The sequence below is a fragment of the Neofelis nebulosa genome, chromosome 2 (assembly GCF_028018385.1).
Source record: "Neofelis nebulosa isolate mNeoNeb1 chromosome 2, mNeoNeb1.pri, whole genome shotgun sequence".
Classification (NCBI taxonomy): domain Eukaryota; kingdom Metazoa; phylum Chordata; class Mammalia; order Carnivora; family Felidae; genus Neofelis; species Neofelis nebulosa.
Window position 1 is genome coordinate 126,428,737 of NC_080783.1, and position 16,040 is coordinate 126,444,776.

The 16,040-nt window shown below is 48.5% G+C and overlaps 2 long non-coding RNA genes across 2 annotated transcripts; both read right to left on the bottom strand.

Annotated features, from left to right (window-relative positions):
* Positions 1-360: 360 nt before the first annotated feature.
* On the bottom strand, positions 361-9,574 carry LOC131504184 (uncharacterized). The gene is made up of 4 exons (XR_009257848.1): positions 9,178-9,574; positions 7,005-7,159; positions 6,040-6,399; positions 361-1,998 (listed from the first exon to the last, which is right to left on the bottom strand). It is a non-coding gene; the product is annotated as an uncharacterized LOC131504184 (long non-coding RNA).
* Positions 9,575-9,710: 136 nt separating this feature from the next.
* On the bottom strand, positions 9,711-13,471 carry LOC131493279 (uncharacterized). The gene is made up of 2 exons (XR_009252552.1): positions 12,053-13,471; positions 9,711-10,088 (listed from the first exon to the last, which is right to left on the bottom strand). It is a non-coding gene; the product is annotated as an uncharacterized LOC131493279 (long non-coding RNA).
* Between the last annotated feature and the right edge of the window lie 2,569 nt (positions 13,472-16,040).

Below are 16,040 nucleotides of genomic sequence, written 5' to 3' on the forward strand. Positions count from 1 at the left end.
ATTTCACTTTTAGAAATTTATTTTCAGATACTCTTTTTATTTTATTTTATTTCAATGTTTATTTTTTGAGAGAGAGAGAGAGAGAGAGAGAGAGAGAGCATGAGCAGGGGAGGGGCAGAGAAAGAGGGAGACACAGAATATGAAGCAGGCTCCGGGCTCTGAGCTGTCAGCACAGAGCCTGACACGGGGCTTGAGCTCACAGACCACAGGATTATGGCCTGAGCCAAAGTTGGACACTTAACTGACTGAGCCACCCAGGTGCTCCAATGTTCAGATATTCTTGCATACATCCTGCAGATATACTTACAGGTTATTCACTACAGCATTATTCATAAAAGTTAAAGAGTGGAAAGACTTAAATGGGCTTGTTAAATAAGCTAATTTATATAACAAGATACCATGTAGCCACAAAAAGAATGATGTAGGTCTGTACATACTGATATCGAATAATCTCCAAAATATATTCTGGAGTGAGAAAATGCAAGGTGCATAACAGTGTGTAAAGCAAGCTTTCCATTTGTGAAAAGGGGGGAAAGACTATATATACTTGCTTGTATATGCATAAAATATCCCTAGAACATTTCTCAGGGAACCAGTGATTTTTGTCTGCACCAAAGAAGATGGGGATGGCTATGGACGGAGAAGAGGGGTCTCCCGCTGTATAGACTTTAGGACCATTGGAATTTTGAACAATGTAAAAATAAATCTTTTAAAAGAACTCTAAAAGAAAGAAAAAGGAATGAAGGTACCAACCCACTCACTCTTCTGTTGAGGGAAGCATATGTGAGAATGTCTATAAAGGTAGTTTCAGCTGTAGGATGAGATACCATGGGGGGACTCTTGCAGCCCCCAGGCCCGTGGCCACCCCTCGCCTCTGAACTTGAAATGGCTAGCCGTTTTCCAACCAAGATCCTGGAGCAGATTCACAGCATAGCTGTCCAGGAACATTTAGATAAAATACTTCTACTCTTCATTACCAGAGTTCTCTGGCGAGGTGGAGAAGGGGTAAGCCTCTCCCAGGAGAGTCTAGGACTGGAGTCTGAGAGCCCCGTCATGCCAGGGTCTGTGGTCAGCTGGCGGGCAGGACTCATGCTCCTTCTCGTAGTGAACAAGCCCATGTGGGCTTTACAGCTTCAGCACATATGCCAGTTGTGGTGACGTGGAGCCCAGGGGATACAGGAAATATTGTTCCTGCAGCTGGAAGGGTTTCTTTGTCTCCTTTATGCCCACACTAGCTTCTAAGGCTTTATTGCTTTGGCATCAGGAGGGAGATTCCACCTTAGGGAAGATAACTATGAGCTACCGACGAGGGATAGCTGTATTACGAGTTAACTGACTGACTAGATATGAAAACAACCACTGACTTTAAATCCCTTCCCCAGAGACATCTGGAACCACACCATTAGCCACTTACGCATTAAGCATTGTCATCAACGTGCGGATCTTCCGTTTAAATTTAAATTTTCCTGGGAAGGGTAATACCTTGGGAAAAAAATTTAGCTTCGAAGTACATTCCCTCATCGAGTCGATGATTATTGAGTGCTTATTCATGCCAGACACTCTACCAAGTACCTGGATATATAGGCACATAAGACCATCATCAACCTCAATAATAAATATCACAGCAATGCTGCTGCTGCTGATGGCTAACACTTCCTGAGAGCTTCTCATACGGCAGGGATGCTTCTCATCCGTTTGTAAGCATTTGCACTGGATTCTTGTAACGCATCCTGGGAAGGCGATGCGGTTGTCTCCATTTGTCAGGTGAGGAAACTGAGGCACAGAGATATCAAGCAACTTGTGCAAGATCCCACAGCAGGTAAGTGAGCTGGCACACACACCTTTTATCTAACAGGTATGTTTTCTGGAAGAGGCAGCAGCCAGGAGTTGAGGGCCTGTGGTTTGCGGGGAAGGGTGATGATCCAGGATGGCATCCCAGACAATCCTCGGGCAATTCCTGCCCTGGCAATGCTGGGAAGAGCTCAAGGCTGCAAGAGACTTAAGGAGACAAGAGAGCGATAAATTGAAAGGACACCAGCCAGGGTGGCTGGTGAGCCCAGTAAACAGAAGAGGCCAGAATAAGGAAAAGGCCTGGGCTGTGTCTATACCCTCACAGATGCGAAGAAAGCAAGCTTTACCTGACACCAGCATGAAGTCTGTACCCACCCCCCCAACTGAGACACCAAGGGAAACGAGAGAAATACATCTGCCTTTGGCAGCACTGTGGACGTTGAGCGAGCTGGCCAGGAAGGACCAAGGATCCAGCCACCTAAGGAGTCAGCCAACTGGGGAGTGAGACAGAATGGTCTGCAAAATCCTGAACTACACTCCAAGGTCAAGTTCAGCCAAGTTGAATAGAATTGGGAACACGAGGCTTTAGGCCTGGCTGAGTGTCCCCGGTGTCTCCCAAAGTGGCCCTGAGTTGACCTGACTTCCAGGCCAGAGGCACAGCCCAGTGCACTGAATTCAGGCTGGTTGAGGGGGCCCTTGTCCTGCTTTGCTCCCTCCTCATGCCCATTCTGGATGTGCTACTGAAAGAGAGATGGTCCCTTCTGAAAGTGCCCCTGCAACATGGAATTGAGCCCTGAGTAATAAATTCCTTCACTTTTCAAGTTCCTTGCCAGTTCTCCCTGGCTGAAGTGAAAGCCAGCCTCCCTCCCTCCCTCTGGGCTGGACCTTCTAGGAACTGGGAGTCTGGAAAGATAGAGGCTGGAAGAGGCTGGGGATTGGAGCTAAAACAGACACCCCTGTTACCAAGCCACAATCAGAACCAGGTCTGCAGCACTCATTTGGGGTCTGGGTGTGGAGTGGGGAGGATGAGCTTTAGTCTGTTCTAGAAGAAAATGAAGCCTGGGTTGTTTTTTTTTTTTTTTTTCCTCCCTGATTAGCATTTTTATTGCGTCCCTCCTATTTGCTCTGCCTGCTCATAATTAAATACTGCCCATGGTGTCTCGTCTATCTTGGTAATGTTCTCTTGGACACCGATGAATTGGATTTTCTTTATGGACTCGCTCCACTGATAGAAAATAAGACTCAAGTTCTGAGCCTCCCCTGGCAGGGTGGGTCAGCCCCAGGAGGGTGTCTAGTATTGAGGTCAGGATCTTCTGCATAGAGTCTTGGACTCTGTGATCTGAGATCTTGGGAAAAAAATGAAAAAAGCACCAGGTCTTCTTGTCCTCAGAGCAGCCCCCATGAGAGGTGACCCGTGGTATAAGGCAGCTGCCTCTGTTGTGCTGGGGAAGGCCCAGACTGGCAATGACTCCCAGTTAGAAGGGACAGATGGGCAGAGGTATGAGGCTCTCAGGGAAGGAGACTGGACTTTTGGCCGGGACTCCAAATAGGACCTGAGGCTGGTTCTAATCCTATGCTTTCTCTCTGCCTAACTCATCTTCGTCCCCTTCGTGTGACCCCTAGTCATGGCCCTCAGGCCACACTCCTCTTATGTCATCAAATCCTGAACCTTCTTTGGCCTGCCTTTCTCTTGCCAGCCCCGTGGCTTCCCTCCTCCCCACCCCCCATCCCTGTGTCCCAAGTAGAATCTTCTCTACTTCCAAGGAGGTGCCTTACCTTCTCCGCTTTTTCCTCCCCCTCTGCTCTTTCACTGAAGCCTGGCTTTCTGTCTTCATGTCTAACTTGGGCCACGAGAAAGAGTGGAGGAATTTATATCTGAAGCTTCCCAAGTGAGGGCTTTTCAACCTAGACCAGCCTAGATTCAGGCGGTCCCCAGACCAGCAGCATCAGTTTGCATTGTGGGGCTCGTTAGAGGTCTCTTGTTAGAGACCTAGTGGATCAGGAACTCTGGGGGTCAGGCCCCACCATCCGTGTTTTGACAAGGCGTCTTGCACACCCAGGATTGAAAGCCACTGTTCTAGACCAGTTTCTCACAACTTTCTCTTGGTAGCATCTTCCCTGAAGCTCACATAGGCTGTGTACCTGCCTTCTCCTACCATCCATGGCCTCCAGTCACTCCCCACCTTCCCAAAGGAAACTGACCACCCTGCCTCAGACCATTCACCAAGGAGCTATGTTTGCCTCCTCCTGTGTCCCTGCTCTGTGCCTTCTCCCTGGACAATGTCATCTTTGCTCACAGAGTCAGCTGTTACCTCTGTGCCGGTAACTCCCACATGCTCATTTCTAATAGGCAGCTCCCTCCTAGGTGCTAGAAATACGCTTCCTTCTGTCTATCAGGCGTTTGACCTTGACTTTCTCAGACTCCTTACCCACCTATCCGAAACATGGCTGCACTTGGGTTCCTTATTTCACTGAATTCCCAGCCCGGGCTCTATTCTAAAGCATAGAGACTTCTCTGGCTCTTTCATTTTCTTCAGCTGTCAGCCCTCCCTCCTGCACACCTCTCCCACCCCCCTGCACAACCAGCCAAGCATGGGGCCCATAGATTCTGGGGCTCCCCTTCTTGGCTGTTTCTGTCACCATTGCTAATTCAACAGCCTTAGTTTGGCCCCTCACAACCCTCCACGACCTCTCACTTCTACCCTCCCTTCTCACTGCTCCAGAGTTGTTTTGCTAAACCACAGTTCTTACCACGATGGCCCCCCATGGCCTACAGGATGGAACCCCAGCTGGGCTTGCTGTCCTCAGGCCTTTCCTGCTAGAGTTCTTACCACTGTCCTTGCTTGGCCTGTGCTCCCGTCACGAGACATGCTGCTCATTTTCGTACCTCTGTGCATTTGCTCATGCATGCTCTTGTCTTTGCACAGAAGGGCTTTCTGTCTCAAGAATTCCTTCTCAGCCTCGAAAATGCAATTCAGTGTACCCTGCCTGCCTTGCATGCAGTCTTCCCAGACAGCCCTTCTCCCTCTCTCTCCTCCCAGCTCTGGGCTCCCAGTGTGCACTGCTCTTGTCCTTTTATACGATGCACCCTTTGTAGTGTTCATTTGTCATGCTTCCCAGGTTGGGAGCTCCTCAAAAGTCTCTGCGGTGCCTCAGTCGTCGGTGTTGTCCCAGTGCAGAGCACAGAGCATGATTCCCGGGACACAGCTGAAGCTACATGACTCCTCCTTTTGCTTGCTTCCCCCAGCTGTTACTCAAAACACCAAGCCCTATGCACATACAATCACCCATAATCTTCGGTGACCTTCTTTGTGTCACTCCCTATCACCCAAGCAAAGTGCTGGCTGTCCAGGGGAGGGTCCGTCACTCCCACACACGCCTCAGGCAGCTCTTTGACATTGGCTTTCATCCTTGTCATTTATCTTATATGTCAAAATCTCTCGCACATTAGCATCGTGGAGAAAATGAGCATGGGTTATCCCTCAGGCCTTGCCTAGGGTGGTCCCATTCTGCTTTCAGCCCAGTCTGATGACACTCCCTCTGGCAGAGAAAGGAGGAAAAGGAGAGTTTCCACAATCCCGACCCTGGCTGGCAAGTCTCCTGTTATCTCGGACACGGAGATGTGCTGTAGGGGTCTTTCCAGTGGCGCTGGATCCTGAGCTGCCCCCAGAGAGATCCCTGTGTCCAGAGACAAGCAGCAGGGCTTAGGATACAGCTGGCTCTCAGTAGGCGTTTGTAGAAGGAGTAACAAAATGCTGAGGAACAGAAGATGCTCTCAGAGTGTCCCTGCTCGCCTGGTGTTGCCAGTTCCTGCCTTTACAGCCCAACTGCAGCGTCTTTCTGCAGAGCGGAGCCAGGAAGCAAAGAGAAAGATGGAGAGAGTCTTGGAAGGAACATTTCTCCAGGATTCTCTCTTCTACCTCTGAGGAGGACCTCTGGATCAGGAAAAGCACACTGGTTTCCAGGGCCACCAAGCCCTCCTCTTTCTTGCCCTCAGCCCTGGGCTTGTGCCCTTCTAGGCTACGGGCAGGAAGAGGTAGACAGACTAGCGTGGAGACAACTTTAAGTGAATTCAATTACCATAGCAACCAAAACCACCAGAATGGAGATTAGGCTCCCGACAGCAGTGATCCAGGCATCTAAGAGAGGCAGCGATCCAGAGGCCATCACTGTGAGACTGGGGGGCTGGCCGGGGGGTGGGGGCAGGGACACCTCTGCTCATCTACCTGCACTCCCTCCCCCACTCACCTGTGCTTTCTGGGACTCCTCAGAGCTCTAACCTGTCGAGGAGCAGATTTCCATCCCTGCCTGGAGCTGGAGAGGCCTGGAAGGGCCGTGGGAGTCAGAGCAATGAGCAGGTGCTGCTGGCCTTCCTGTGGCCTCTCACTTTCTACCGTGTCCCTCCATGGATAACAGGGCACTGGCCTGCCTTCTGCATCTCTCGGCAGAGCTGCATTTAAAAGTAGGGGCTCTGGGGTCTACTGTTTGTTTCCAAATCCCAGCTCTGCTAATGATCTTGAGCAAGTTGTTGAACTTTTCTGAGCCTTGGTTTTTTTCATCTGATAAGTGGGGGGTGATGGTATCTGTTTCATAGGAGTGCTGTAAGGACTAAAAAATAAGAAAACAAAAAATAAGAATGCATATAAGGCCTCTGCACAGTAACAGTTGTTACTAATTCCATGGTGGTGATGATGATGTGATGATGATGATGGCAAATCCAGTCCCTCCTGACCCTTGTCTATTTCCCTGCCATGAGTACCACCTTTGACAGGTGGAGGTACCCAGCCTAAGGTAGGCAGAGAAGATTTCCAGAGGCTGACAAGCTGGGTCATGGTAGTCAGTTTCCTCCTGCTCCAGAAGCCCGTCAGAAACCCCAAGAGATTGCACAGGCCACCTGACAAATGACCGAAGGCCTTGCTTTCTGGAGACTTCATCTGGACCCACGAGCTACAGTCAGCCTGGGCAAGCTCGTTTGCCCCACTGATGTTCGACAGGTCTGATCTTTAGCGCCTCCCAAAGCTGATGGTCTCCCTAAGGGTGGAACCCTCATCTGTAAAATGGGGATAAAAATAAAGGCTGATTTATGAGACCTGCTCTAATAATAGACCAGCTCACGTAGAACTGAGGGCAAATGGAGGCACTGTCTCTGCTACTCTCCTCTCATGTGTGTGCATGTGTGCACTGGTGTGATTTCCCACGGAACGTGCGAGTACCTGGAGGGCAGAGAGGAGCCTCTTCATTGATGTGAGAGGAACATGAGGAACTTGGGACCTGGGCTGGGGAAGATGTCTCGTCTACCTCCAGGGCTGTGGTTATTCATTTCACAAGCGGTTTTTGAACACTGGCGAGATGGTCAGAACTTGTGCAGCTGCCGGGGAAGCCAAGATGAATACGACTCAGGAGTTGAGCTTGGAGGTGGAGAAAGAGCTCAGAGCAACTTAATCACAAGGTGCTATTTGACAGCGGGAAGTGGGGTGAGGATGCCTGGGGCAGTCAGAGAGGACCCGCATCTGGATTGGGCTGGAAGGAGGAACACAGTTTGCCCAGTGGGGAAGGAGGAAGGACTCTGCAGGCAGAGAGAACAGCAGGTGCAAAGAGGGAGTGTGAAAGGGCCTGGTGTGTCTGGGGGAGGTGAGAAGTTTAGGGAAGCTAAAGCGCACGCACGCCTGTGTGTGTGTGCGCCTGCGCGGGCATGCATGTTGGGGACAATAAGGGGGTGGAGGGAAGAATGGCAGGGGATGAGACCCAAGGGTTAATTTCTCCTCTTATCTCACAAGAGGTCAGCAATTCTATAGGCCTCTAGCTACTGTGGCCTGCTGTGCTGAGATGTGTTCAGCCCTATTTTGAAAATTCATTCCCCTACAACCAGAGGAATTGTGAGCTTGTTTTGAGGAAATGCCAGCCTGTTTCTGAAGGTCTGCATTGCTCACAGGTCTTGAATGTCCCCGGCTGACAGCTTCCTCCAGCCCGGTATAAACAGCCCTGCCTGGAAAGGGCCCCTGGAGAGGACTGTGACTAGCCCTCCCTCCCAGAAGGGCTGCCTCTGCACCCCAGCTGGTTCCACATGGCATCCCCCAGCCCTACATCGGTAGGGTCGTGTGGCCAGGTGGCACAGCCTGACCTGGGGGCCTCTTGTGCTCCATGCCCAAGCAGTCCCAAGTCCTGATAATTTTACCTCCAACTTCTTTCTCTCATGCTCCCTTTTGTCCATCCACCCACCACTGCCCTAGCAGAGGCCCTCATCATCTCTCTCCTAGAATACTGCAATAGCCTGCTAATTGGTCCCCCTGCTTCCCATCTGGTCCTCCTCAAATCCATCCTCCACACTGCCAGGCCAGAGTGGGTTTTTCTAACATAGATCTGCCTGCACTACGCAACTGCCCGGAGCCTTCTGGTGGCTCCCCGTGGCCTGCAGGACAGACTCCAGTTCCTTGCCTGGGCTTCCCAGCCTTAGCCCCTGCTGCGCCCTGACTCTGGCCCCACACCCCGGGCACACACTGGACTCATTCCTGTCTTGGTGTGTTTGCTGCCTGGTGTTCGCTTCATCCCCTCAGCCGTCATCATTTAGCTAATTCCTTGTCCTCTTTCTGCTCCCAGCTCAGATGTCATCTCGTCCAGAGCATCTTCCCTGACCCCACAGGCTGGGCCAAGTGCCTCCTCCCTGTGCTTTCCTACCTCTCCATGCATAGCCCTGGCTCTGTCACTAGGTAGCTATGTGATGCTCGCCTCCGATTCTTTGTCGGCAATGGGAATAAAAATAAATCAACCTCATGAGATTGTTTTGAGAATTTGTGAATCTAGCTTCCCTTCACCCCTCGGGCTTCTCTGACCCCCAGAAGAGGTTGGTGAGCCTAAACCTCAGTGCAGAGCACACATCCACGGTCTGTCTTCCTGTTTAAACCATGAGCTCCAAGAAGTCAGGGCCTGCCTCCATCTTGCTCATCACCATATGCCCAGCACAGCAACTAGTGGATGTTCAATAACTACGTGTTAAAGGAATGAATGGTTTGATACATGTTTGTTGAACTAGTGTTAGTGGATGAAGACCTATGGGTTCAATTAAAATGTTTCCTGGGGCGCCTGGGTGGCTCGGTCGGTTGGGTGTCCGACTTCGGCTCAGGTCATGATCTCACGGTCCGTGGGTTCGAGCCCCGCGTCGGGCTCTGTGCTGACAGCTCAGAGCCTGGAGCCTGTTTCAGATTCTGTGTCTCCCTCTCTCTGTAACCCTCCCTCGTTCATGCTCTGTCTCTCTCTATCTCAAAAATAAATAAACGTTAAAAAAATAAAAAAAAATAAAATGTTTCCTGAGTGCCGGGCTCAGGGCTGGGGCTCCCCTGTTAATATTCAGGTGGGACTAGAGACGCAGATAAGACAAAGCATACTCACGTGTCCTAGTCAAAAGTGCATCTTGAGCTGTGACTTCAGTTCAAGTCAAAGGAACATTTGAGTAGGCCGAAAAGGAAGTGAAAAGAATCTTCCTGGGGAAAAACAGTTCATACCTGGCCCCCTCCCCATATCCCTCATCACGGCCTCACCAGGGCAAGCAGCACTGTGTAATTCACTAAGATGGCTATGGTGTGTTTCCTTTTTTGTCCACTCCAGGAATCTGCAGCAAAGAGGGAACCTGCTAACATTGAGCCTGTATTTGCAAAATTGACTCAGGCATTAGCTACGATGGTGCACACTTACCACTTTAAAGATGCCAGTCTGCCTGGGTGGGAGAAGCACCCCTAAAGAGCCATGGGAAGGGTATTCACTCTGTCATCATCAAAGGACAAGAAATTTACTAACTTCTTTAAGTATGCAGTTGCTTTTTTTTTTTTTTTTTTTTTCATGCTGAGCCCAGCTGTCTCCGTTCTTTATGACTCTGGACATGATTTAATGTGTACACTTAAAAAATGGAAGAACGACTTCTTAAATTTGCAGTAAATGTATTGTTCAATAGATTTGATTTACTAGTCATGAACCATAGAAGAGCCACCATGGCAATTTATTGTGATGTTGTCTCAGGAGTTGGAGTCCACTGCCTGTCTCTGCTCTGATCCCCATAAAAATAATCCAGTGAAGGGAAGACCCATGGTTTACCTTGGCACCAGCCTGGATTGTGACTGCCACACCCTCATCTGCATATCAGGCCCCCCTTTCAGATGATGAGAGCATGGCAGGTGGGAGCAGGGCATGTTCCATGGGTTTAGTGGCATTTGTTCTGAGCAGCTGGCTGGGGTCAAAAAGCAGAGGTCTCTGGGCATCGCTGTTTGTGAGAGATTTACAGGGCTCCACTTGCCTCCTTGGTGACTCTGCAGAGGAATCAAATGGATGGAACATGTGGGTGTGAGTGTGGGTGTGTGTGTTGAGGGGAGGGAGGCTCATAATTTAGAGGGACTCAGAAGGGTCAATCTCTTGGCAAGAACTTGTACAAGATAGTCTCTACTGATTCCTAACTGCAAGTGCCTCCTTCCTGTTCTCAAGGAAGACTTGGAAGTGTGGAAAGTTCTATAGCTGGTCAGGGCTGAGAGTCAAGGGAGATGGACTGGAGGGGTCTGTCCCAGGCTGAGGGGCAAGTAAGGCCTCCTGGAAGAAGTGTTTCCAAGCTTAGGGGGACATGTAGGCCTAGCTAAGCAGAGGTGGGAAAGATACATAGAGTTCTTGAGGAAAGAACAGCTTGAGCAAACACTCAGGGGCAAGAGAAAGCTGGGCACTTAGAGAACTGCATCACTTGTAATACGGTAGGAACATGGGCTTCTATCAAGAGCTCCAGGAGTTGAAGGTGGGAAAGCAGAAGAAGTAAGGATTGGATAACAAATGAGACACGGAAGCTATGTGTGCTTACTTGGGAGGGCAATGAGGATTTATAGAAGGATTTCAACCGAAGGGCAATATGGTTGGATTTGCGTTTCAGAAAGATGGCTGTGGCTACCCTGTGGGAAATGGACGCATGTACTTGGCATCCTTGGTTGGGCTTCTCCTTCTGGAAAATTCCCTGTCAATCCCCAGCCTTGGCCAGGAAGCACAGCCCTGGGTCCTTGTGCGCAGGGGTTGAGGTAAGAATGAGATACTGCCCTGCCCTCAGGAGACACAGTCCAGTGAAACAGGTAGGGCTCATTCTGTCAGAAGACATCATACCGAAGCCTGTGACCCTGAGTACAGGAGAGCCACGAGTTTATAGCTGGGAAATTAACTGGGGAAGGCAGGGACAAAGACCCAAAGTCTGGGTGAGGGCTGAAGGAAGGAAAAATTTCTTCTCTACCCTTAAGTTCTTTGAGCTGGACTCAGAATTAAATTTACATGAGGCAGATTAATAGGAGGAAAAACCCAAAGCTTTATTAAGTGCCTAGGGAGCCTCGATAATGAAACTGAGGCCTAAAGAAATGACCAAGGTGGGCAGTTTTTTTCTATTTTTTTTCAGACAAAGAGACAATAAATATATGAGGAATTTGGGCTGAGGTAGCAGATTAGTAAAAAAGTAATAGTTTTGTTTCTATAGTTTTCTTGCCTTTAAAGCTCCTATCTCTGATGATGAAAATGTCTCTTTACTTCTTAGTGCAGGGAAGCTGCCTTTGATATGTGAGATTTATTTCCTGCTTTTAGGGAGACAGAGAAGGGTCTGAGTGTCCTTGCACTGGCTGTTCCCCAAGTAGATCAATACAAAATAATCAATATGACATTGTGGTACATTTTAGGCGGCCTGCTCTTGGCCCCTACAGGGGAAAGGCCCCTTATGCCTGTGGATCATCCTCTGTCCTCTGCATCCCCGGCCCTTCTGTGGGGATTTTCAGGGAAAGGTACATTGCAAATGTTGGGTCTACATACGACGTTGTCTGATGGAACTTTCTGTGATGACGAAAATGTCCTCTCCCTGTACTGTCCAATGTGGTAGCCATTAGTCACATGGGGGCTACTGAGTACTTGAAATGTGGCCAGTGCGATTGAGAAACAGATTTAAAAATTTTACTTTTTATAGCCCTACGTGATCAGCAGCTACTCTATTAGCACAAACCTAAGATGTGAGATCCTCACAGGCAGTTCGATCAAATGCTGAACATGTAGGAGATTATTATAAGCAATTCTGATTTTTTGTGCCTGGAGGCAGTGTGGTGTAGGGCAAGGCTTTGAACATTGGCATAGTCAGCTTAGGGTTTAATCCTATTTGTGCCACTGTATTGGTCAAGGTAGGCTTACTGCTCTAACACACACCACCCATATTTCAGTGGCTTAACATAATAAAAGTTCATTTATTTATTTATTTATTTATTTTACTCACTTCACAATCCAGTGAGGGTTCAGAGAGGTATCTGCTCCACACAGTCCTCCAGGCTCCCTCCTTCCTGTGGCTCCATCCTCCCTTGGGCCTAGAAATTCTCTCCATTCAGCCAGTGGACGGAGAAAGAAAGAGAACATGTAGGATTGCCCTGGATGTTTTATTTTTTTATGGGACTGGCTTATATTGCCTTGGCCAGAACTCAGTCACACGGCCAAACCTGACTGCAAGGGAACCTGGGAAATGTAATCCAGCTATGCCCATGAAAAAGAACGGAGTTCGATTAGCATCTAGTCAGTTTCTGCCTTGGGTATCGACTAGCTGTGTGACCTTGGGCTCAGTTTTCTTATCTATAAGATAGAAGTAAAATCAGAATTGGTGAAAGCTGCATGAAATAACACCGTGAAAAATGCTGAGGCCAGTTGGGACTCACGACGATGATTTCTGCCTCTTAGTTTGGGTCTCATTTCAGTTATTGGGCAGCAGCTCAGCTAATACTCAAAATCTTGCACAGGGCAGTGCCTCTGCGTGACATTTTATGTATGTCCCTTTGTCTCCAGGGAGCAGGACAGACTTTGGGCAGAATTCACCAAACCCTTGAGCTTGCCTAACTTAGAGACCAGCCTTGGGACACAGATGCAGACTGGTCAAATGTTCTTGGCATCATGGGGGGAGGTAGGAAGTTCTTTTCCCCTGGAGAGATGTACTATGTTGGTCATAAAGAAGGTGCAATTACTGAAATATTTACAGATGAGATTATCTTTCATCCGTAAGTGAAATTTTCTTCAAAATTATCCGGGGACGATGGTAAGCAGGGGTATGGATAAAACATTATAAACCTTAAGTTGGTAATTATCAAAGTGAAGTGATAGGTTCATGGGGGGATATATTACACAATTCTCTCTTCTTGTGCATATGTTTGTAATTTTCCGTACTAAAGAAGTTTTAAGGGCCGTGAGGATCCTTTTTTTTAACAAGATTTTGCAGAGAAGTCCAGAAACTTCTTATGACCTTGCAGTATGGGAACAGTAGCTGACTGTCATTGTTTATTTGTTGACTCACCAAAGCAATTAATGATTTTGCAGCTGGGTCTCCCACAAACCCAGTGAGGCAAAAACGCCAACCCCACCCTTGAGCTCTGAAGAAAAAATGCATTTGAGGGGGAGTATCATAGATGTGCTGAACTGGAAGGGACCTTGGCATGCAGGAGCTGTGTCGGTTTACCAAGAGGAGGTTAGTATAAAAACTTGGTGCACAAATTCCTTTATTACGACACTTTTGCAAAGGCTGCAGACTTAATTTTCTAGCTTCAGGATGCAGAAATAGAATACAGAAATTCTTTTTTGTTTATGGCTGCACTAATGGGGCCAGTATTATGAGTGGACAGTGACTCTGTGGCATTGGGAAGAGCCTCCTGTCCCCTAAAACTTCCCCCCCACCCCCGTATTACTCTGATGGATGCCTGAAACCCCACCTACTCTGTTTCATTGCCTTCATATCCTGTTAAAAAGTGACTACTGTAGCCCTGGGCAGGACAGTCACTTACACCTTAGTTTAAATGATCTTATCAGTTTTTGCTGATGAGGAGGGAATGGGGAGAGACAGGCACTTGAAGCTCAAGGCTGCAGAAACGGGGTGCCACGCAATGGAGAAGAGCTAATAGAAAAGGGTATCTGGAGACAAAGTTTTCTGATTTCACACATTTCCCAGGGCCTCAGCATGAACCAGAACCGCATGGAAAGAACTTGAGTGGCCAACCTAATCTTCTTCACAAACAAGCACTGAAGCGAGCTGTGTCCAAGATTTAAAAGAGCACGTTTCAAACGCCTGCAAATTCAGTTACAGTTTTATAGTAACAGACCACATCCTTGTTTACAATTGCATGAGATATGTTACACACATTATGTAATTCAATCCTCATGAACCCTATGAGCTGATACCATCATTATGATCCGTGTTATAGGTGAGGGAACAGAGGATCAGAGAAGTAAAGTGGCTTGCTCAGAGTCACACAGTTTGTTAGAGTCAAGATGTGAAGCCAGGTCTGTCCCAAGCCCATGTCGTCACCATTAAGTCTCCACTGTCCCAGGTTTCCTGATGTGGTGTCCATACAATTTTCTAATTAAACACCAGCAAACTTCGGTCTTGGCATCTCCTTGAGCCAAGCCAGGGTTTTGGCTAATGGGATTTTAACAAGCCCCCGTGCCGGTTTTTAGGGTAAGCATAGTCACAGCTGCAACTAGGTACCATTTCCAACTGACAGAATCCTGGCTATTCCCAAGGAGGTGATATTCTGGGGATGGCGTTGACCTTCTGCCAGAAAGGAAAGAAAAGAGTTCTCTAAATACCAATCTGGTTCAAGAGCAGAACACTGGCCAAGTCTCTGCAGGTAGCATTGACTGAGGCTCACTTTGTAGATTCGTAAAAGGCTGGAGGAGGGGGGCTTTGAGGCTCTTTTCATCTAAGATCAGCCAAAAATTGAACACCCTGAACCTTTCTCTCTGTCCTCATGCCAGTGCTAAAGATCAGTCGGGACCCGGAGGCTGACCAGTTGACAAATTTATCACATATTCTCGGTTACACACAATCAAGGGAGCCAGGTGAACGAAAGTTAAAATAATCCTAATGTGAATTTATTGAGCCTCTGCAGTTGCCAGGCACTGAGGTAACATACTCAGAGATGAGTAAGACATCGTCTTTGCCTTTAAACAGCTTAAAGCCAGAGCATGAGACCACCATGCAAACAACCAAGGTAATAAGGACTTAATTTGAGGAACAACTATGGTAGCCCAAGAGAATGGCTAGTTCCTCCTGGGGGGTCAGGGTGGACTTTACCAGTACGTCTTACGTGACCTTTGGGCTGCGTGTTGAAGGTTTCAGGCTGAGTGGATGCTTGCTAGGAAGACAGATGGAAATAGGAAGTGGTGGAAGGCATTTCCAGAGGACAGAACAGCGTGTACAAAGGCACGAAAAAGTGAAAGGACGTGCTTGGGTCAGGTAACAGAGAAAAGGTCTATGTGCTGGAAAGAAAGGTGTGTGAGTGGAAGGAGGGAAGGCCAGAAAGGAAGTGAAGGGGGTGTCATGATCAGAAGAGGGTGTTTTCGAGGAAATGATCTATCGCAGAAGATTGAAGGAAGCTGGTAAGGTGAAGCAGAGAAGTATCTGTGTACACAGATGGAGATGCCCAGTAGATAGATACTTAGGGGGAGGAGAAAGTTCAGGAAAAGATCATCAACACCTGAATGAACTTGAAACCAGGGGCTCCCATCAACTTTCCAGGGAAAAGGGCAGACAGAGTAGGCAAGAACAAGGATAGAGCCCTGGGAAACGTCAGTTTCCCAGCAAATGGAGCCACCAGAGGAGACTCAAACAGTTACCACATCTATGAGCTGTACCTTCAGCCTCCCCCAGCTCTCCTCCAAATTGTCTCTAGCAAGAAAATGAGCAAATGATTAGGGTATCTCTCTTCTTTCCGGTGCCGATGTCCCCTTCTCAGACTTGCTTTCCTTCTTCCCATCCTTTTCTTCCTTCACTTAGCCTCTTGCCTTCAGGGAGGTCTTGATGAGCAGAAAGTCCCCCATCACGGATATGCCTCCCCGGGATCTGCCTGGGTTCGAGCAGGCATCGGGCTGGCAAAGGTCTCTTGGACAGACTGACTTTTGGAAGATCCACTGGAGCCCATGAATTTTGATGACTTCTCATTTGCCCTAACTGGTCTAGGCATTTCGACTAATAAGATGACCACTCAGGCAACTACTGGCCTCCCTGGTGGGGTTAGGGATGGAGAAAGTGTGGGTCTCCCCCACTCCCTCAGGAAGGTACCAGAAGTGTCTGATGGTTTTGAGTTCAGCCATCAGGGCCTGAACAAGGTGGGCTGATTTTGAGGCTACAATCTCAGTCTTAACACACTGAACCCTGTCCCACACCCAACTTACACAGGCCAGATACTTGAGAGGCCAACAGAGCCAGGTCAAGAATGTCCTCTCAGGGC